This window comes from Moschus berezovskii, chromosome 8 (genome assembly GCF_049115385.1).
Source record: "Moschus berezovskii isolate FMDL1 chromosome 8, NW_MosBer_1.0, whole genome shotgun sequence".
NCBI classification, from domain to species: domain Eukaryota; kingdom Metazoa; phylum Chordata; class Mammalia; order Artiodactyla; family Moschidae; genus Moschus; species Moschus berezovskii.
The window spans coordinates 108,919,437-108,941,264 of NC_142467.1; the positions used below are offsets into that span (position 1 = coordinate 108,919,437).

General features: G+C 42.3%; 1 pseudogene; it reads left to right on the forward strand.

Annotated features, from left to right (window-relative positions):
- The first annotated feature begins 1,851 nt into the window (after positions 1 to 1,851).
- LOC148777200 (uncharacterized) lies at positions 1,852 to 17,260 on the forward strand (annotated as a pseudogene).
- Positions 17,261 to 21,828: the final 4,568 nt, after the last annotated feature.

Here is a 21,828-nt window from a genome sequence, read left to right on the forward strand (position 1 = left end):
AAATTAATGAAAAGATGTTTAATACATTCAAAATCCATTTCCAACTTGTAAAAAGGGAACCAATGGATAATAAGATATATAGTGTATTAGTTGCTCAGTCGTGTCTGACTCTTTGCGAATCCATGGACTGTAGCCCAACAGGCTTCTATGTCCATGGAATTTTCCAGGCAAGAATACTGGAGTAGGTCGCCATTTCCTACTCCAGGGGATCATCCTGACCAGGGATTGAACCCAGGTCTCCTGTATTACAAGCAGATTGTTTAGTGTCTGAGCCACCAGGGAAGTCCAGTAAGATATATATATACAAGTCAGCCTAATATATATATACAAGTCAGTCTAAAAGCTAGCACTTTCCTTAGTGAGGGAATGAGTGCCTTTATGCTGAAGTCAGGGTCACAGAAAGGTTTTTCCTTTATCCCTTGCTCCTTAATAAGATTGGCCACCACAGCCACACTAGAGAATCATCCAGGGAAATGGAAAAGGGACTTTTAATCTATCTCCTATTTTAAAACTTAGAAGGACTTCCCTAGTGGCCCAGTGGTTAAGAATCTATGCTTCCGATGCAGGGGGCGGGAGTTCAATCTCTGGTTGGGAACAAAGATTCCACATGCCATGCAGCAAAAATAAATAAATACATTTTTTAAAAATAAATAAAAGTTAAAAATGCTATAAAGCTGAATTTCTTTAAAAAGAAGACTTAGAGGATATCTGGAACACCCAAGAGAAAACTATGAAACTACCACAAATAGTAAGAAAGTTCAGTAAGGTCATTAGACAAAACATGACAAAATCAGTCTGCTGCTGCTGCTAAGTCGCTTCAGTCGTGTCCAACTCTGTGAGACCCCATAGATGGCAGCCCACCAGGCTCCCCCGTCCCTGGGATTCTCCAGGCAAGAACACTGGAGTGGGTTGCCATATTCCCATTAAAAGCATGATGAAAGACAAAAACACCAATTATAATAACAATGAAAGAGATAAGATACCTATGACCTTAAAAAAAAAAGTGAAAATTCATATGGGGAAACCTTTAAAATATTCCTGGCGGGGGGGGGGGGGGATAAAAATCAAAACAACATACACAAAAAGAAAAAGTAGATTTGGATGGATAAGATATCCCAGATTCTTGAACAGATAACTCAAAATGTGTTTTTCTTTTCTGGAGTTAGATAAATTGATTTGAAAGTGTATAGCAAAACACAGATAGGTGAGAAAACCCAGGAATAAAACTAAATTCAAGTCACGGTGGGGACTAAGCCAGCAGAAATTAAAATATCCCCCAAAGATGCTACAATAATAACATTCCATAGACTTGAGAATTTGTGTCTGTGCATACACACTCAGAATTGAGCCCAAATATATGCTGCTGCAGTCCATGGGGTCGCAAAGAGTTGGACACGATTTAGTGACTAAACAACATCATGTTGGAAAATCAGTGTGTGGGAAATGTGTCACTTTAAATCACTGAAGATATTTAAGTTTTAAAAAGTGTGATTTGACATGGTCATATAAAGTTGGCCTTAGAAACTGTATACACCCTGACCAAGCAGACTGTTTTCCCAGCAGTTTTGGAAGGGCTGATGTATTGCTGATTCTGCTTGTGATGCCAGTTGTCTCACTGTGTCTCACTGGACACACTGTTCATTGAACCCAAGCTAAGAAGCAGGAAGAAGACTCAAGGAGCCACAGAACTGTAGACACATTTATTCTCTCCTGGCTGATGCAGCAGCCATAACAGTATACACACTATATTCTCTCCTCTTGTGGCTAGTCCAACAGGCAGCTGTGAGGCAGCAGTAAAGTGCCTCCACTTTCTAAGTGAAGTTCATATGTCCCTACAACACAAAGTAGCTCATGACCAAGTGAGCGCCTCCTGACGTGCATGCATGGCACTAAAAATGATCTCAGCTTTTACATAGTCATTATTTACAAAACATGGGGTGAGAGGGCCTGAACATGCCATCTTGGCCAATTTGTGCTCTCCCCACACTCCACCCCCTCAGGGTCTCTTGCCTCACATTCAATGCACAGTCCATCTTCTGCAATACTCCCTTGCAGAGTAACACTGACCCTTGGATTTATATCTTGCAACAGCAGTAGCTACAACAACAAACAGTTGCATCCCCAAGACATAGCAAAACCCAACGCCAGGTATCACCTGGAACTCATGCTGTAGTTCTTGCCCTCATGGGGCTAGAAGAGCCACCCGCCACATGTGGAGTGCCTTCATCTTCCATGACCAAGTTCAGTCTGCTGTCTGTCCGTGTGGGACTGCAGGAAAGCCTCCACAGGGACAACTCTGCCTCTGTGGAGTTTTTATATTAAGGACCAGCAAAATCCCCCACAGGCACTGGGCATACCCCTTCAAGGAGAGGATCTTTGTGGCATTCACAGCCCACCAACATGATTCCAAATGCTTTCACACTATTCTAAATCTGCAAGAGAATCAGAGGTTAGTAGCACATCTTAGAACACAGCCTTTACAGTACACTGTTCTTCTAAACCTACATCAGAGGACACAGCCTTTAAGGTACACTGTTCCACTAAACCTACATCACAGGACACAGCCTTTAAGGTACACTGTTCTACTAAACCTGCATCACAGGACACAGCCTCTACAGTACACTTTTATACTAAATCTACATCACAGGACACAGCCTTTAGTGCACACTGTTCTACTAAACCTGCATCACAGGACACAGTCTTTAGATCACACTGTTCTAAACCTGCATCACAGGACACAGCCATTACAGTACACTGTTCTACGAAATCTAAATCACAGGACACAGCCTTGACAGGACACTGTTCTACCAAACCTACATCACAAGACACAGCCTTTACAGTACACTGTTCTACTAAATCTACATCACAGGACACAGCCTTTACAGTACACTGTTCTACTAAATCTACATCACAGGACACAGTCTTTAGAGCACACTGTTCTAAACCTACATCACAGGACACAGCCATTACAGCACACCGTTCTACTAAATCTACATCACAGGACACAGCTGTTACAGTACACTGTTCTAAACCTACATCACAGGACACAGCCTTTACAGCACACTGTTCTACTAAACCTACATAACAGGACACAGCTGTTACAGTACATTGTTCTACTAAACCTACATCACAGGACACAGCCTTTACAGCACACTGTTCTAAACCTATATCACAGGACACAGGCTTTATAGCACACTGTTCTGCTAAACCTGCATCACAGGACACAGCCTTGACAGTACACTGGTCTACTAAATCTACATCACAGGACACAGCTGTTACAGTACACTGTTCTAAACCTACGTCACAGGACACAGCCGTTACAGCACACCGTTCTACTAAATCTACATCACAGGACACAGCTGTTACAGTACACTGTTCTAAACCTACATCACAGGACACAGCCTTGACAGTACACTGTTCTACTGAACCTACATCACAGGACATAGCCTTTACAGTATACTATTCTAAACCTATATCACAGGACACAGCCTTTACACTATGCCTTTGCACAAATCAGCCCATATTTGCATCCACATAACCCAGATGGGACCCCTGCCAGGTCAGGCCCCCTTCAGTCTTCACATTTTCAAAATGGCATCTTACATGCCATCCCTCTACTTCTCTAGTAAGGACCCGCAAAACCCCCCACAGGAGCTGGGCCCACCCCTGTGTCCCAGAGTCACAAAAGCCAAGCTGCCAAGGTTCCCCTTGCTTTTGTCAAAACTGCTTACCCAAGTCGACCAACTCCTCCTGAGTATATGGTTGAAATGTCGTGAACTCAGTCACCCTGGGGGCCCCTTGAGGATGCCTCCCCCAGGCCACATGAGGTGCTCATGCTTCACTTTCTGCTGTACAATGAATGGGCCTCACTGTCAAGTGGGAACCCACAGTCTCATTAACTTTCATCATCACCATCACTTACCGCCTCGCTGTCAGAGATGCTGGATTCATCAGGGCCACGGGGTTCTTGCTCTAACGCCGGTATACGATGCTCTAGTTCTTCCGAGCATCTCTGCACACTGTACACCAGCACAGCATCACTGAGAACATTATCCATATTCATCTTCAGGGCAGTCAGGAAAATCCACCCCACAGAGCCAGGCAGTCTGTGCAGCAAATGGGAACTCACCGCCTACAACACCTTTTCAATGCTATCCAGTGAACCGTCCACCACCTCCCAGTCTTCCACCAGAGCCCACGCTGAGAGAATTGCAGCCACATGGCACCACATGCTCTATAGTGGCCACTGGCTACCTCCATCCAGTGGAGCCTCAGATACCCTACCTGCTGGGTATCCTGCCCACTACACCAATTATATCGCTGATCATCCAGTCCGCAATGTTCGCTGAACCCAGGGTAGGCAAGGCGCAAGCCAAGAGGCAGGAAGAAGACTCGAGGGCCCATAGGAACTGCAGACATGTTTATTCTCTCCTGGCTGATGCAGCAGCCATAACAGTATACACACTATATTCTCTCCTGTCGTGGCTAATCCGACAGACAGCTGTGAGGCAGCAGTGAAATGCCGCCACTTTCAAAGTGAAGCTCAAATATCCCTGCAACACAAAGTAGCTCGTGATCAAGCGAGCACCTCCTGATGCACATGCACAGTGCTACAAATGATCTTGGCTGTTCAGTTCAGTTCAGTTACATAGTCATTATTTACAAAACGGGGGGCAAGAGAGCCTGAACACTCCATCTTGACCAGTTTGCTCTCTTCACACAGCTGAACACTAGAATTCTTTAGTACAAAACATACCTGTATTCATTCCAGGTATTTGTTGAGCACTGCTGTGAACCACGGAGAAGGCGATGGCACCCCACTCCAGTACTCTTGCCTGGAAAATCCCATGGATGGAGGAGCCTGGTAGGCTGCAGTTCATGGGGTCGCTAAGAGTCAGACACGACTGAGTGACTTTCACTTTTCACTCTCATGCATTGGAGAAGGAAATGGCAACCCACTCCAGTGTTCTTGCCTGGAGAATCCCAGGGACGGTGGAGCCTGGTGGGCTGCCTTCTCTGGGGTCTCACAGAGTCGGACACGACTGAAGCGACTTAGCAGCAGCAGCAACAGCAGCAGCTGTGAACCAAGCACTGTCACAGCCTTGGAGTGACAAGAGGCACCAAAGCAATTAGTCTCTGCTGTCATTGGCTTTGTTTTAGCATAAAGCTGAGACAAAGCTGCACTCAGAGCCAGAGCGATGCATTCCAATCATTGTGATCTGTGATGTTTGCAACACGAGTATTTTAACAGCAATAGGTTAAGACAAACTCTTAACTTCATTTGATGTCTTTCCCTGTGTCTCCTTCATTCTCATCCAGGGCCACTGGGGATTCAGCTAAGGATGTATTCTTATTTACATTGTATACATCCTTCTGTAGAGAGGTAAATAATTGCTAGCCATCTGGGTACAGCAATGCTGCCAGGAATACTCAGGCCCTGTATGTACGACACAAGTTAGTCTGCAAGTGAGAGTTAAGTTTTCACTACACAGGTCAAGATGGAAGCTCTGTCCTGTACCGGAATAGAGTTAATAATGCAGCATGTGCAATAGTAAACATACCAAACATCTTCTGTTGGAATGGAAATTCATGAAATACAACTTACTAAAGTCTCTGTCAGTCAGGCAGAAAACTTACATGGTGAAGTGGCCATTTGAAGCTGAGTGCTTCATGCATCCCAGCTGACCTTCATACCTTAGTTCCTCTTCCTAATCTGCCATAGCAAAGTTTTCTGGTTCCTGGTGAAACAACACACATGATGGCTGCAGATGCAACCAAACTACCTGGAAAAGTAAGTGCTCCAATGACACAACTCCCGCACACATATATCAGTGCATCAGAGACCACCACCCAGTGGAACCAAGTGGCAACTTAAAATGCATTTTGAATTGCTCTTATGGAGGCCTTAATATCAGATTAATTTGTAAATTTCTCAGTATTATTGATCATACTAAAATTCAAATAATGACAGCAGGGAGTAACCCAGTCAAACAATAACCAAGAAAAAAAGAAGCCGAAACTGCAAATCACATACACAAAAAGATCTCAGAGACAAAACTTGTCTTACTATATCCAAATGAAAACAAAACTCATGTCAAAATCATGAAGGAAATAAGGATAACAGTTATGAGAACCAATTGGAAAATAATGAAAATAACAACAGAAAAAATGAAACAGTTTATGAGAACCAGGACACTAATCACCAACTGAAGAAGCAGAAGTGAAAGTGACAGCATCTAGTGAGAGGGCCAGCAGGGTGGGCACACAGGCTGCTTGATGGATTTGTTGACCTTGGGTAAGTCCCGTGTTCTCATACTGTGAGTGCAAGTTCATCAACACAGTTAATGTGAGAGAATGTTTTTAAATTCATGATCTCAATAATATTTACAGAGAATCAAACAGAACATGCATCTAGAAGTTTCAACCAATGTTTAAAAATGGTTTTAGGGAGCTCCATACTACCAGCAATATGGTGGAGTAGAAGGATGTGCGCTCATCTTCTCCTGCAAGAACACTAAAATTGCAACTAGTTGCTAAACTAGCTTTAATTGGATTAAAGATTTACTGAGCATGGTTCTGCCCTCCAGAGTAAGACCCACTTTTCCCCACAGCCAGTCCCTCCCATCTGGAAGCTTGCACAAGCCTCTCATCCTCATCAATCAGAGGGCAGACAGAATGAAAACCACATTTACAGAAAACTAACCCAAATGATCACATGGATCACAGCCTTGTGTAAGGCTATGAGCCATGCTGTGAAGGGCCACCCAAGACAGATGGGTCATGGTGGAAAGTTCTGACAAAATGTGGTTCACTGGAGAAGGGAATGGAAAACCACTTTAGCATTCTTGCCTTGAGAATGCCATGAACTGTATGAAAAGGCAAAAAGATATGACAATGAAATATGAACCTCCCCAGGTCAGTAGGTTATGCTACTAGAAAAGAGCAGAGAAATAGCTCCAGAAGGAATGAAGAGGCTGAGCCAAAGCAGAAATGATGCCCAGTTGTGGATGTGTCTAGTGGTGAAAGTAAAGTCCAGTGCTGTAAAGAAGAATATTGCATAGGAACCTGAAGTGGTAGGGCCATGAATCAAGGTAAATTGAAAGTCGTCAAACAGGAGATGGCAAGAGTGAACATCGACATTTTAGAAATCAGTGAACTAAAATAAGACAGGAATGGGTAAATTTAATTCAGATGACCATTTCTTAAAGGGATTCTTGCCCACAGTAGTAGATAATTATATAGATATTAGTAGATAATTATATCAGAGAAGGCAATGGCAAGCCACTCCAGTACTCTTGCCTAGAAAATCCCATGGATGGAGGAGCCTGGTAGGCTGCAGTCCGTGGGGTCGCTGAGGGTCGGACACGACTGAGCGACTTCACTTTCACTTTTCACTTTCACACATTGGAGAAGGAAATGGCAACCCACTCCAGTGTTCTTGCCTGGAGAATCCCAGGGACGGGGGAGCCTGGTGGGCTTCCATCTATGGGGTCACACAGAGTCGGACACGACTGAAGTGACTTAGCAGCAGCAGATAATTATATATGTTACTGTGAGCAAGAATCCCTTAAAGAAATGGGATAGCCTTCATAGTCAACAAAAGAGTCCAAAATGCAGTACTTGGGTGCAATCTCAAAAACAACAGAATGATCTTGATTTGTTTCCAAGGCAAACCATTCAATACCACAGTAATCCAAGTCTATGCCCCCACCACTAATGCTGAAGAAGATGAAGTTGAACAATTCTATGAAGACCTACAAGACCTTCTAGAACTAACACGCCCCCCCCCCAAAATAAGATGGCTTTTCATCATAGGGGACTGGAAGGCAAAAGTAGGAAGTCAAGATATACTTGGAGTAACAGACAAGTCTGGCCTTGGATTACAAAATGAAGCAGTGCAAAGGCTCACAGAGTTTTGCCAATGAACGCACTGATCATACCAAACACCGTCTCCCAACAACACAAGAGATGACTCTACACACAGACATCACCAGATGGTCAATACCAAAATCAGACTGATTATATTCTTTGCAGCCAAAGATGGAAGAGCTCTATACAGTCAGCAAAAACAAGACCTGGCGCTGACTGTGGCTCAGATCATAGGCTCCTTATTGCCAAATTCAGACTTAAATTGAAGAAAGTAGGGAAAACCACTAGACCATTCAGTTATGACGTAAATAAAATCCCTTACGATTATACAGTGGAAATGACAAATAGATTCAAGGGATTAGATAGACCTGATAGACAGAATGCCTGAAGAACTATGGATGGAGGTTTGTGACATTGTACAGGAGGCAGGGATCAAGACCATCCCCAATGAAAAAAAATGCAAAAAGGTAAAATGGTTGTCTGATGAAGCCTTACAAATAGCTGAGAAAAGAAGAAAAGCTAAAGGCAAAGGGGGAAAGAAAAGATACACCCATTTGAATGCAGAGTTCCAAAGAATAGCAAGGAGAGATAAGAATGCCTTCTTAAGTGTACAATGCAAAGAAACAGAGGAAAACAATAGAATAGGAAAGACTAGAAATCTCTTCAAGAAAATTAGAGATACAGAGGGAACATTTCATGCAAAGGTGGGCATAATAAAGGACAGAAACATTATTAATGAAGCAGTATCTAACAGAAGCAGATATTAAAAGCAGGTATCAAGAATACACAGAAAAACTATACAAAAGAGGTCTTAATGACCCAGATAACCACAATCATGTGATCATTCACAGCCAGACATCCTGGAGTGTGAAGTCAGGTGGGCCTGACTTCAATAGGCATTACAACCAACAATTCTAATGAAGGTAATGGAATTTCAGCTGAGCTATTTCAAATCCTGAAAGATGATGCTATGAAAGTGCTACACTCAACATGCCAGCAAATTTGGAAAACTCAGCAGTGGCCAAAGGACTGAGAAAGGTCAGTTTTCATTCCAAGTCCAAAGAAGGACAATGGCAAATAATGTTGAAACTACTGTGCAATTGTGCTCATTTCCATACTAGCAAGGTAATGCTCAAAATCTTTCAAGCTAGGCTTCAACAGTATGTAAACCAAGAACTTTCAGATGTGCAGCTGGGTTTAGAAAAGGCAGAGGAACCAAAGATCAAATTACCAACATCCACTGGATCATAGAAAAATCAAAGGAATTCCAGAAATACATATACTTCTGCTTCATTGACTACAATGAAGCCTTTGACTGTGTGGATCAAAACAAACTGGAAAATTTTTAAAGAGATGAGAATACCAGATCACTTTGCCTGCCTCCTGAGAAACCTGTATGCAGGTCAAAAAGCAATAGTCAGAACCATACATGGAACAATGGACTGCTTCAAAATTTGGAAAGGAGTACATCAAGGCTATATAATAATCACCCTGCTTATTTAACTTATATGCAGAATACATCATGTGAAATGTCAGACTGGGTGAAACACAAGCTGGAATCAAGATTGCTAGGACAAATATCAATAACCTCAAGTATTAAGGTTTTATTGTTCAATCGCTCAGTCATGTCCAAGTCTTTGCAACCCCATGGACTGCAGCATGTCAGGCTTCCCTGTCCTCCACCACCTCCTGGAGCTTGCTCAAATTCATGTCCATTGAGTCAGTGATGCCATCCAACCATCTCATCCTCTGTCATCCCTTTCTCATCCTGCCTTCAATCTTTGCCAGCATCAGGGTCTTTTCTAATGAGTCAGCTCTTTGTATCAGGTGGCCGAAGTCAAGTGGGCCTTAGAAAGCATCACTACGAACAAAGTATGTAAACAGGCAGATAATAGCACCCTAATGGCAGAAATCCAAGAGTAATTAAAGAGCCTCTTGATGAAGGTGAAAGAGGAGGGTGGAAAAGCTGGCTTAAAACTCAACATTCAAAAAACTAAGATCATGGCATCCAGTTTCATCACTTTATGGCAAATAGATGGGAAAAGATGGAAACAGTGATAGATTTTATTTTCTTAGGCTCCAAAATCACTACAGACAGGGACAGCAGCCATGAAATTAAAAGATGCTTGCTCCATGGAAGAAAAGCTATGACAAACCTAGACAGTGTATTAAAAATCAGAGACATTATTTTACTGACAAAGGTCTGTATAGTCCAAGCTATGGTTTTTCCAGTAGTCATGTATGGATGTGAGAGTTGGACAATTAAGAAGGCTGAATGCTGAAGAATGAATGCTTTTGAACTGTGGTGCTGGAGAAGACTCTTGAGAGTCCCTTGGACTGCAAGGAGATCCAACCAGTCAATCCTGAACATTCACTGATGCTAATACAAGCTCCAATACTTTGGCTACCTGATGCGAAGAGCCGACTCTTTGGAAAGCACTGATGCTGGTGAAGATTGGGGGCAGGAGAAGGGGATGACAGAGGATGAGATGGTTGGATGGCATCATCGACTCAAAGGACTTGAGTTTGAGCAAACTCCATGGGATAGAGAATGACAGGGAAGTCTGGTGTGCTGCAGTCCATGGGGTCGCAAAGAGCTGGACACGGCTAAGCGACTGAACAACAACAACCAAGTGACACATGTAGTGTGAATTTTCCAGTTGTTTCTGAATTGTTGGTAATAGGAACTATTCATGACAGAAGACTGACAACATAAACATATGTGAAAATTTGCAGCTGGGTATTCAGCATGAGAAAACTCACATGGGAGAGCTCTTACAAATATGATAAAAACGTGAAAGCTCTCTGTTATGTGAAAGATGATCATAAATTTCAAACTCTGAAGCAATCTTTTGAATGTAATGAATATGGAAAAGTTTTACATAATAATATTGTCTGGGTTACAGCTAAGAGTTTGCTAACAGGAGAGGAATCCTGTAAGGATAATGAATTTAGGGAAAACTGTGATAAAGCTACTCTTTTAAAAATTAGAGGATAATTGCTTTACAATATTGTGATGGTTTTTACCATACATCTACATGAATTAGCATTAGGTATATATGTATGTCACATCCCTCTTGAATCCCCCTCCCACATACCTTCCCATCCCACCTCTCTAGGTTGTCACAGAGGACTGGTACAGCAACTCTTTTTAATTGCATGAGAACTGGCACAAAGGAGAAATATTTTGATCTTAACGAATGTGGTAAATCCTATGACAAAACCTCCATTGTGGAATACAATGAAGATCACAAGGCTATGACACACTATGAATGTAATGAAAATGGGAATAACTTCAGTAGGAATTTACCCCTCACTCACCCTCAGAGAACTGTTATAGAACAAGGTGCTTTTGAAAGCATTTAGTGTGAAGAACTTGAGCTAGAGCTCAGCCTATACAGTACATCAGAAGACACAAACAAAAGATAAATTCTGTGTTTATAATGGATTTATAAATGCCTTCTGCCAGAAATTAGACCCTACAATACATCAAAGAACTCACAAAGAAGAGAAATTCCACAAATGTGATAAATATGAGAAATCCTCCCATCAAAACTCACCCCTCAGTGTACATCAACAATGAGCCATAGGAGAGAAGTCATTTGAACTTACTGAATGTGGGAAATCCTTTTATCAGAAAGCACACCTGATTCAACATCAGAGGACCCACTCAGGTGTGAAACCTTCTGAATGTAAGAAATGTGGGAAATCCTTTTGTTCAAATTCACATCCTATTCATTATTCCAGAACCCATATTAGGGTCAGTCTCTATAAATATAATGAATGTGGTAAAACTTTTGCTGGTAATTCAATCCTTGGAGCACATCAGAGAATTCACACAGGTGAGAAACCATATGAATGTAGTGAATATAAGAAAACTTTTGCCCATAATTCAAACTTCAGAGTGTTGCAGGAGGGGAGACCCCCTTCCAGGGGCCAAGGGTGGGCTCTTTTCTAACACTCAGAAATGAATTGTCTGAGGAGACACACGTGCTGACAAAGCAAGAGACTTTATTGGAAAGGGGCGGCCAGGCAGAGAGCAGGAGGGTAAGGAACTCAGGAGAACTACTCTGCACGTGGCTCACAGTCTCAGGTTTTATGGTGATGGGATTAGCTTCTGGGCTTTCTTTGGCCAATCACTCTGATTCAGAGTCCTTCCTGGTGGCGCATGCATTGTGCAGCCAAGATGGATGCCAACAAGAAGGATTCTGGGAGGTGGTAGGACACGTGGCATCTCCTTTTGACCTTTCCCAATTTTTTCTGGTTGGCGGTGGCTTGTTAGTTCCATGTTCCTTACTAGGACCTCCTATCATAAAATAACTCACACAAATGGTTACTATGGTGTCTGGCCGGGGTGGGTGGTTTCAGTCGGTGCTGTGCTGTGCTGTGCTAAGGCACTTCAGTCGTGTCCAACTCTATGCAACCCTATGGATTGTAGCCCATCAGGCTACTCTGTCCATGGAATTCTCCATTCAAGAATACTGGAGTGGGTAGCCATACTCTCTTCCAGGGGATCTTCCCAACCCAGGGATCAAACCGGGGTCTCCTGCATTGCAGGCAGATTCTTTACCATCTGAGCCACCATGGAAGCCCTTCAGTCAGTGTGCGTCCCCTAATAAGAGCACTTCAGAAAATTCACACTGAGGTGAAACTCTACAAATGTAATGAATTTCAGAAAACTTTTGCCCAGAAGACACACTTCAGTACACATCAGAGGATTCACACAGGTGAGAAGCCCTATGAATGTTGTGACTGTGGGAAAACCTTCTCTCAGAAATCATACCTCAGTGGACATGAGAGAATTCACAAAGGAGAAAAACCTTATGAATGTCATGAATGTGGGAAAATTTTCTCCCAGAGGACACACCTCTGTGCAAATCAGAAAACTCACACAGGAAAGAAACCTTATGTGAGTAATGTGGGAAAACTTTGCAGATAATTAAGCCCTCAGGGCACATCAGAGAATTCACAAAATGGAGTAACTGTATGAATGTAATATATTTGGAAAAACTTTCTCCAAGATATCCACCTCAAAGTACATCTGAGGACTCATATAGGGGAGAAATCTTATGAATGTAATAAATGTGGCAAAACTTTTCCTCAGAAGTCATATGTTAATGCACATCAGAGAACTCACATGGGGAGAAATCTTATTAATGTAATATATGGAGGAAAACTTTTGCACATAATTCAACCCTCAGAGTACATCAGAGAATTCACACAGGTGTAAGATCCTACAAATGTAGTGAGTATGGGAAGACTTTCCCCAAGAAGTCACACCTTAGTGCACACTAGAGAATTCACACAGAAGAGAAACCCTATGAGTGTAATGAATGTGGGAAAGCTTTTGCCCAAAATTCAACACTTGGAGTATACCTGAGAATTCATACAGGGGAGAGACCCTATGAATGTTATGAATGTGGAAAAACCTTTGTCCATAAGGCAGCACTTTTAAAATATATATATAAATTTATTTATTTTAATTGGAGGCTAATTACTTTACAATATTGTAGTGGTTTTGCCATACATTGACATGAATCTGCCCTGGGTGTACATATGTTCCCCATCCTGAACCCCCCTCCCACCTCCCTGCTCATCCCATCCCTCTGGGTCATCACAGTGCACCAGCCCCGAACACCCTGTCTCATGCATCGAACCTGGACTGGCGATTCATTTTACATATGATAATATACATGTTTCAATGCCATTCTCCCAAATCATCCCACCCTCGCCCTCTCCCACAGGGTCCAAAAGACTGTTCCTTATATCTGTGTCTCTTTTGCTGTCTCACATATAGGGTTATCATCACCATCTTTCTAAATTCCATACATATGCGTTAGTATATTGTATTGGTGTTTTTCTTTCTGGCTTACTTCACTCTGTATAATAGGCTCCAGTTTCATCTACCTCATTAGAACTGATTCAAATATATTCTTTTTAATGGCTGAGTAAGATTCCATTGTGTATATGTACCACAGCTTTCTTATCCATTCGTCTGCCAATGGACATCTAGGTTGCTTCCATGTCCTGGCTATTATAAACAGTGCTGCAGTGAACATTGGGATACACATGTCTCTTTCAATTCTGGTTTCCTTGGTGTGTGTGCCCAGCAGTGGGATTGCTGGGTCATATGGCAGTTCTATTTCCAGTTTTTTAAGGAATATCCACACTGTTCTCCATAGTGGCTGTACTAGTTTGCATTTCCACCAACAGTGTAGGAGGGTTCCCTTTTCTCCACACCCTCTCGGGCATTTATTGCCTGTAGACTTTTGGATAGCAGACATTCTGACTGGCGTGAAATGGTGCCTCATTGTGGTTTTGATTTGCATTTCTCTGATAATGAGTGATGCTGAGCATCTTTTCATGTGTTTGTTAGCCATCTGTATGTCTTCTCTGGAGAAATGTCTGTTTAGTTCTTTGGCCCAGTTTTTGATTGGGTCATTTATTTTTCTGGAATTGAGCTGCAGGAGTTGCTTGCATATTTTTGAGATTAATTCTATGTCACTTGCTTCATTTGCTATTATTTTCTCCCATTCTGAAGGCTGTCTTTTCACCTTGCTTATAGTTTCCTTTGTTTTGCAAAAGCTTTTAAGTTTAATTAGGTCCCAAGTGTTTATTTTTGCTTTTATTTCCATTACTCTGGGAGGTGGGTCATAGAGGATCCTGCTGTGATTTATGTCAGAGAGTGTTTTGCCTATGTTTTCCTCTAGGAGTTTTATAGTTTCTGGTCTTACATTTAGATCTTTAATTCATTTTGAGTTTATTTTTGTGTATGGTGTTAGGAAGTGTTCTAGTTTCATTCTTTTACAAGTGGTTGACCAGTTTTACCAACACCACTTGTTAAAGAAATTGTCTTTTCTCCATGGTATTTTCTTGCCTCCTTTGTCAAAGATAAGGTGTCTATAGGTGTGTGGATTTATCTCTGGGCTTTCTATTTTGTTCCATTGATCTATATTTCTGTCTTTGTTCCAGTACCATACTGTCTTGATGACTGTGGCTTTGTAGTAGAGCCTGAAGTCAGGCAGGTTGATTCTTCCAGTTCCATTCTTCTTTCTCAAGATTGCTTTGGCTATTCAGTTTTTTTGCATTTCCATACAAATTGTGAATTTATTTGTTCTAGTTTTGTGAAAAATAGCTTGATAGGGATTGCATTGACTCTATAGATTGCTTTGGGTAGTATACTCATTTTCACTATATTGATTCTTCCGATCAATGAACATGGTATATTTCTCCATCTATTTGTGTCCACTTTGATTTCTTTCATCAGTGTTTTATAGTTTTCTATATATAGGTCTTTTGTTTATTTAGGTAGATATATTCCTAAGTATTTTATTCTTTTCATTGCAATGGTGAGTGGAATTGTTTCCTTAATTTCTCTTTCTGTTTTCTCATTGTTAGTGTATAGGAATGCAAGGGATTTCTGTGTGCTAATTTTATATCCTGCAACTTTACTACATTCATTGATTAGCTCTAGTAATTTTCTGGTGGAGTCATTAGGGTTTTCTATGTAGATGATCATGTTGCCTGCAAACAGTGAGAGTTTTACTTCTTTTCCAATCTGGATTCCTTTTATTTCTTTTTATGCTCTGACTGCTGTGGCCAAAACTTCCAAAACTATGTTGAATAGTAGTGGTGAGAGTGGGCACCCTTTCCTTGTTCCTGACTTCAGGGGAAATGCTTTCAATTTTATGAAAACCCTCCAGAAAGCAGGAATAGAAGGAACATACCTCAACATAATAAAAGCTATATATGACAAACCCACAGCAAACATTATCCTCAATGGTGAAAAATTGAAAGCATAAGGCAGGGAATGGGAACCCACTCCAGTATTCTTGCCTGGGAAAGCCTGTGGACAGAGAAACTTGTCAAGCTATAGTCCATGGAGTTGAAAAAGAATCAGACATGATTTAGCGACTAAACAACAACAAATATTTTTGAAAATTTGTCAATCATTTGAATGTTAAATTCTTCTTTAAACATATGTTCAATTGTAATTTTATTTTTAAGTAGTACATTCATACCAACAATGAATGAACATTCCACAGATTTATCAAATATGTGTTGCATAACTCTAATGCTACATATTGGTAGTATGAGCTACCCAAATTTCATAAATTGCTGAAGGAAAATATATGTTCATATAATTAACCCAATTATAGGTAAATTTTAATGTGTATTAATTACAATAAAGACTGATAAAAATAAAGAAGAAAAATGTTAGTTTTGAATACCATTACTAGGAAAATTTTCACAGAGCAGGAAGAATTTGGATGATATTTAGGATGAGGACAAGTCCCCTCATCTTAAAGTTGAGACTATCTGGTAAACTTTTAAGTAGATATAACTGGTCTCACAGAGCCTGCCTGTAGGATAGTGAAACACCTTACAAAACAGTAAAATAGAGCACACATATCTTGGATTCAAAGGTCAGTTCAGTTCAGTCGTTCAGTCGTGTCCGACTCTATGCGACCCCATGAACCACAGCACGCCAGGCCTCCCTGTCCATCACCAACTCCCGGAGTTCACTCAAACTCACCTCCATCGAGTCGGTGATGCCATCCAGCCATCTCATTCTCTGTCGTCCCCATCTCCTCCTACCCCCAATCCCTCCCAGCATCAGAGTCTTTTCCAGTGAGTCAACTCATCACATGAGGTGGCCAAAGTATTGGAGTTTCAGCTTTAGCATCAGTCCTTCCAATGAACACCCAGGATTGATCTCCTTTGGAATGGACTGGTTGGATCTCCTTGCAGTCCAAGGGACTCTCAAGAGTCTTCTCCAGCACCACAGTTCAAAAGCATCAATTCTTCGGGGATCAGCTTTCTTCACAGTCCAACTCTCACATCCATACATGACCACGGGAAAAACCATAGCCTTGACTAGACAGATCTTGATTGGCAAAGTAATGTCTCTGCTTTTTAATATGCTGTCTAGGCTGGTCGTAACTTTCCTTCCAAGGAGTAAGCGTCTTTTAATTTCCTGGCTGCAATCAGCATCTGCAGTGATTTTGGAGCCCCCCCAAAATAAAGTCTGACACTGTTTCCACTGTTTCCCCATCTATTTCCCATGAAGTGATAGGACCAGATGCCACGATCTTAGTTTTCTGAATGTTGAGCTTCAAGCCAACCTTTTCACTGTCCTCTTTCACTTTCATCAAGAGGCCTTTGAGTTCCTCTTCACTTTCTGCCATAAGGGTGGTGTCATCTGCATATCTGAGGTTGGATTCAAAGGTAGTTTCCCATAAATATGCTATGTTGTATCATGTTAAGGAAAACATAGAACATGAAATCTATTTCATAGTAAAAAATTTGTCTGGGGGGAAAAAAAAGAGTACATCACACCAGAATGCACACCAGAGAGAAAAACAAGTGTTTGAATTTAAAAGTGAAGTGAAGTCACTCAGTCATGTCCAACTCTTTGCAACCCCATGGGCTGTAGCTGACTAGGCTCCTCCATCCGTGGGATTTTCGAGGCAAGAATGCTAGAGTGGGTTGCCATTTCCTTCTCCAGGGGATCTTCCCAACCCAGGGATCGAACCCAGGTCTCCAGCATTTTAGGCAGACGCTTTACCGTCTGAGCCATCTACCCCACATCCGAGGTCAGGAGCGGCGGCCAAGAGGAGCTACCCCACATTCCGAGGAGTGGCAGCTGCACGTGTGCAGGAGGGCCTAGAGGAGCTACTCCACGTTCAAGGTCAGGAGGGGCGACTGTGAGGAGATACCCCTAGTCCAAGTTAAGGAGCGGTGGCTGCGCTTTGCTGGAACAGCAGTGATGAGATACCCCAGGACCAAGGTAAGAGAAACCCAAGTAAGGTGGTAGTGTTGCGAGAGGGCATCAGAGGGCAGACACACTGAAACCATAATCACAGAAAACTAGCCAATCTGATCACATGGACCACAGCCTTGTCTAACTCAATGAAACTAAGCCATGTCGTGTGGGGCCACCCAAGATGGGCAGGTCATGGTGGGGAGGTCTGACAGAATGTGGTCCACTGGAGAAGGGAATGGCAAACCACTTCAGTATACTTGCCTTGAGAACCCCATGAACAGTATGAAAAGGCAAAATGATAGGACACTGAAAGAGGAACTCCCCAGGTCGGTAGGTGCTGGAGATCAGTGGAGAAATAACTCCAGAAAGAATGAAGGGATGGAGCCAAAGAAAATAATACCCAGTTGTGGATGTAACTGGTGATAGAAGCAAGATCCGATGCTGTAAACAGCAATATTGCATAGGAACTTGGAATGTTTGGTCCATGAATCAAGGCAAATTGGAAGTGGTCAAACAGGAGATGGCAAGAGTGAACGTAGACATTCTAGGAATCAGCGAACTAAGATGGACTGGAATGGGTGAATTTAACTCAGATGACCATTATATCTACTACTGTGGGCAGGAATCCCTTAGAAGAAATGGAGTAGCCATCATGGTCAACAAAAGAGTACAAAATGCAGTACTTGGATGCAATCTCAAAAATGACAGAATGATTTAAGTTCGTTTCCAAGGCAAACCATTCAATATCACGGTAATCCAAGCCTATGCCCCAACCAGTAATGCTGAAGAAGCTGAAGTTGAACAGTTCTATGAAGAACTACAAGACCTAGAACTAACACCCCAAAAATATGTCCTTTTCATTAGAGGAGACTGGAATGCAAAAGTAGGAAGTCAGGAAACACCTGGAGTAACAGGCAAATTTGGCCTTGGAATACAGAATGAAGCAGGGCAAAGGCTAACAGCGTTTTGCCAAGAGAACGCACTGGTCATAGCAAACACCCTCTTCCAATGACACAAGAGAAGACTCTACACGTGGACATCACCAGATGGTCAACACCGAAATCAAACTGATTATATTCTTTGCAGCCAAAGATGGAGAAGCTCTATACCAGGAGATGACTGTGGCTCAGATCATTAACATGCCAAATTCAGACTGAAATGGAAGACAGTAGGGAAAACCACTAGACCATTCAGGTATGACCTAAATCAAGTCCCTTATGATTATACAATGAAAGTGAGAAATAGATTTAAGGGACTAGATCTGATAGATAGAGTGCCTGATGAATTATGGACGGAGGTTCGTGACATTGTACAGGAGACAGGAATCAAGACCATCCCCATGGAAAAGAAATGCCAAAAAGCAAAATGGCTGTCTGAGGAGGCCTTACAAATAGCTCTGAAAGGAAGAGAAGTGAAAAGCAAAGGAGAAAAGGAAAGATGTTCCCATTTGAATGCAGCATTCCAAAGAATAGCAAGGAGAGATAAGAAAGCCTTCCTCAGCAATCAATGCAAAGAAATAGAGGAAAACAACAGAATGGGAAAGACTAGAGATCTCATCAAGAAAACTAGAGATACCAAGGGAACATTTCATGCAAAGATCGGCTCAATAAAGGACAGAAATGGTATGGACCTAACAGAAGCAGAAGATATTAAGAAGAGGTGGCAAGAATACACAGAAGAACTGTACAAAAAAGATCTTCACAATGCAGATAATCACGATGGTGTGATCACTCACCTAGAGCCAGGCATCCTGGAATGTGAAGTCAAGTGGGCCTTAGAAAGCATCACTACAAACAAAGCTAGTGAAGGTGATGGAATTCCAGTTGAGCTATTTCAAATCCTAAAAGATGATGCTGTGAAAGGGCCTCACTCAATATGCCAGCAAATTTGAAAAACTCAGCAGTGTCCACAGGACTGGAAAAGGTCAGTTTCCATTCCAATCCCAAAGAAAGGCAATGCCAAAGAATGCTCAAACTACTGCACAATTGCACTCATCTCACACGCTAATAAAGTCATGCTCAAAATTCTCCAAGCCAGACTTCAGCAATACGTGAACCGTGAACTTCCAGATATTCAAGCTGGTTTTAGAAAAGACAGAGGAACCAGAGATCAAATTGCCAACATCTGCTGGATCATGGAAAAAGCAAGAGAGTTCCAGAAAAGCATCTAGTTCTGCTTTATTGACTATGCCAAAGCCTTTGTGTGGATCGCAATAAACTGCAGAAAATTCTGAAAGAGATGGGAATACCAGACCCCCTGACCTGCCTCTTGAGAAACCTGTACGCAGGTCAGGAAGCAACAGTTCGGACTGGACATGGAACAACAGACTGGTTCCAAATAAGAAAAGGAGAACATCAAGGCTGTATATTGTCACCCTGCTTATTTAACTTATATGCAGAGTACATCATGAGAAATGCTGGGCTGGATGAAGCACAAGCTGGAATCAAGATTGCCGGGAGAAATATCAATAACCTCAGATATGCAGATGACACCACCCTTATGGCAGAAAGTGAAGAGGAACTAAAAAGCCTCTTGATGAAAGTGAAAGAAGAGAGTGGAAAAGTTGGCTTAAAGCTCAACATTCAGAAAACTAAGATCATGGCATCTGGTCCCATCACTTCATGGGAAATAGATGTTGAAACAATGGAAACAGTGTCAGACTTAATTTTGGGGGGGGGGGCTCCAAAATCACTGCAGATGCTGATTGCAGCCAGGAAAATAAAAGACGCTTACTCCTTGGAAGGAAAGTTATGACCAAACTAGATAGCATATTAAAAAGCAGAGACATTACTTTGCCAACCAAGGTCTATCTAGTCAAGGCTATGGTTTTTCCAGTGGTCATGTATGGATGTGAGAGTTGGACTGTGAAGAAAGCTGAGCGCCAAAGAATTGATGCTTTTGAACTGTGGTGTTGGAGAAGACTTGAGAGTCTCTTGGACTGCGAGGAAACCAAGCCAGTCCATCCTAAAGGAGATCAGTCCTGGGTGTTCAATGGAAGGACTGATGTTGAAGCTGGAACTCCAATACTTTGGCCACTTCTTGGGAAGTGTTGACTCATTGAAAAAGACCCTGATGCTGGGAGGGATTGAGGGGCAGAAGGAGAAGGGGATGACAGAGAATGAGATGGCTGGATGGCATCACCAACTCGATGGACATGAGTTTGGGTAGGCTCCAGGACATGGTGATGGACAGGGAGGACTGGTGTGCTGTGATTCATGGGGTGGCAAAGAGTCGGACACGACTGAGTGACTGAACTGAACTGAACTGGATTTAAAAGTGCTAATGTGCTATGGGGCTTCCCAGATGGCTCAGTGGTAAAGAATCTGCCTGCCAAGCAGGAGACTCAGGTTCGATCCCTAGGTTGGGAAGATCCCCTCAAGAAGGAAATGGCAATGCCTCCAGTATTCTTGCCTAGGAAATCCCATAGACAGAGGAGCCTAGTGGGCTACAGTTCTTGGGGTTGCAAAGAGCTGGACACGACTTAGGACTAACAGCAGCAGCAGCTTATACTTTATTAGATAATACATAGTAGAAAAGCTCATGTCACATAGGCAAGTAAATTAGTTTCCTTAACTGATTCCTTTTCCACTGGGCACATAGTTTGTCTTAGTTTCCCAATTGTTCCTTCATCTGGGTGGGGCTGGTCATAGAGTACAATGATATTCAGTTCAGTTCAGTTACTCAGTCATGTCCAACTCTTTGTGACCCCATGGACTGCAGCACGCCAGGCTTCCCTGTCCTGGAGCTTGCTCAAACTCATGTCCATCGAGTCAGTGATGCCATTCAACCATCTCATCCTCTGTTGTCCCCTTCTTCTCCTGCCTTCAGTCTTTCCCAGAATCAGGGTCTTTCCCAATGAATCAGTTCTTCACATCAGGTGGCCAAAGTATTGGAGTTTCAGCTTCAACATCATCCCTCCCGTGAACACCCAGGACTGATCTCCTTTAAGATGGACTGGTTGGATCTCCTTGCAGTCCAAGGGACTCTCAAGAGTCTTCTCCAACACCACAGTTCAAAAGTATCAATTCTTTGGTGCTCAGCCTTCTTTATAGTCCAACTCTCACATCCATACATGACTACTGGTAAAACCACAGCCTTGACTAGACGAACCTTTGTTGGCAAAGTAATGTCTCCGCTTATTAACATGCTGTCTAGGTTGGTCATAGCTTTCCTTCCAAGGAGTAAGTGTCTTT